The sequence below is a fragment of the Etheostoma cragini genome, chromosome 14 (genome assembly GCF_013103735.1).
Source record: "Etheostoma cragini isolate CJK2018 chromosome 14, CSU_Ecrag_1.0, whole genome shotgun sequence".
Taxonomy (NCBI): Eukaryota; Metazoa; Chordata; class Actinopteri; order Perciformes; family Percidae; genus Etheostoma; species Etheostoma cragini.
The window spans coordinates 24,940,659-24,942,798 of NC_048420.1; the positions used below are offsets into that span (position 1 = coordinate 24,940,659).

Below are 2,140 nucleotides of genomic sequence, written 5' to 3' on the forward strand. Positions count from 1 at the left end.
GGTCTAGACCTGCTCTTTATGGAAAGACCTGGGAGATAAATAACATCCCAGAGTCCTGGTCTAGACCGGCTCTTTATGAAGGACCTGGGAGATAAATACCATCCCAGAGTCCTGGTCTAGACCGGCTCTTTATGGAAAGACCTGGGAGATAAATAACATCCCAGAGTCCTGGTCTAGACCGGCTCTTTATGGAAAGACCTGGGAGATAAATAACATCCCAGAGTCCGGTCTAGACCTGCTCTTTATGAAAGACCTGGGAGATAAATAACATCCCAGAGTCCTGGTCTAGACCTGCTCTTTATGAAAGACCTGGGAGATAAATAACATCCCAGAGTCCGGTCTAGACCTCTAGAGTCCGGCCCGGAGAACTGAGTTTTCTTTACAAAAAAGTGGAAACAGCAGCGAGGTGTTCTACTTCAAGACGATTGTGATTGGTTAAAGAAATGCCACACACACACACACACACACACACACACACACACACACACACACACACTCACTCACTCACTCACTCACGCGCACACACACACACACACACACGTGGAGGAGGGTCTGGTTTGTCCACTGAGGACGACATCAAACATTTCGTGACCAAGTAAAACATCCAAATGTTAGTTTCTGAAGAAGAAGAAGAAGAAGAAGAAGAAGCACAGCTGACAAAACAGAAGAAGAAGAAGAACAGGCAGCTGAACCAGAAGCAGAAGAAGAAGCAGAAGAAGAAGCGGCCACCTTGAGTCCGAGCAGCGCTCCACAGTCTGCAGGAACCGACCCGTCCTTCATCCTCTTGTTCAGAAGAATCCGACCAACCAGACGCTCGCCATCCTTTGACGGTTGCCATGACACCGGCTGCTGCTAGGGTGAGAGGAACATGTGGTCTCTTAGCAACAGCAATAAACAACACGTTTTCAGAGATAGGGGGGGGGGGGGGGGGGGGGGGGGGGGGGGTCCTACCATCGACATCGGTGCAGACTCGCCGGGCCAGGAGCCGTGATCCCGCAATTGGCTGTCCATGTCTCCTAGCAACCGGACAGGACAGAGAAGACGTCAAGCAGATTCTGGTCCAGTATTAAAGGAGAACGCACACACACACACACACACACACACACACACACACACACACACACACACACACACGCAGCACAGAGAGAAGCTAGGACGCCGTCAGGCCTGCTAGCGCGGCTAAGTGGGCTAGCATACAGAACGCCACTAGGAGCTAGCAGCTAGGAGCTAACTGGAGCCAAGCCTCCTACTACAATAATAATAATAATAATAATAATAATAATAATAATGAGAATAATAATAATAATAATAATAATAAGAATACATTTTATTTTTAATAAACTTTACATTTAAGACAAACCTTAGAGTGCTACAGGTAAGATCATGAAAGCATAAAAACATTGGTTCAAAATATATATATAAATATAAATAATAATATAATAATTAATAATAATATAAATAGTGCAACGACATCATTTACTAATAACTAAGTTCTGCTAAAAATAAATGGTTTTGGTCCTTTTTAAAGGTCTCAGTAGTCTGTGGTCACCAACACCAGATCACACACAATAGATGAGATACAAATACACACAGAACTGCTGCATGATGATTATCACAGAAACGTGACTGAACAAACGGCAGCTAGCAGCTAGGAACTAGCAGCTAGGAGCTAGCATCTAACAGCTAGGAGCTAGCAGCTAGGAGCTAGCAGCTAATAATAATAATAATAATAAATGTATTTATAGAGCGCTTTCCATCAAATTGCTTTACAGCAAGAATACACTTTAAATACAAACAGTACAAAAAATTGTAAAATCGAGACAGTAAAAACTAAATAACACTATACAAATGCATCAAAGATAAATTAGCATTAGCTAGTAGCTAGTAGCTAGGAGCTAGCAACTAACAGCTAGGAGCTTTTTTACCTGCCGGGCAAGGGTAACATGTATTACCTGTAACCTAGGTAACATATATTGCCTACTATCGTTGCTGACAGACTCAGATTATTATTTTAAGTGTGTGACAACATTATGGGATGGATCCTGACAGAGATAGACCTTTTAGTTAAAGAGTAAGATGCTTTTAGTTTAACATGAAACAGAAATCACCATCACCAAACCCACCAGACTCCATGTAAATA

The 2,140-nt window shown here is 42.9% G+C and overlaps 1 protein-coding gene and 1 long non-coding RNA gene across 2 annotated transcripts in view; both read right to left on the reverse strand.

Moving 5' to 3' along the window:
* Nucleotides 1–2,140, reverse strand: part of LOC117956462 (involucrin-like) — a 107,819-nt gene that overhangs the window by 101,003 nt on the left and 4,676 nt on the right. The window lies entirely within an intron of this gene.
* LOC117956500 overlaps nt 709–2,140 on the reverse strand; it is a 2,178-nt gene continuing 746 nt past the window's right edge. The window contains exons 2-3 of the long non-coding RNA XR_004659283.1: nt 952–1,016; nt 709–849 (exon numbers count right to left, since the gene is read on the reverse strand). This is a non-coding gene — a long non-coding RNA (uncharacterized LOC117956500). The remainder of the gene's footprint in view (nt 850–951; nt 1,017–2,140) is intronic.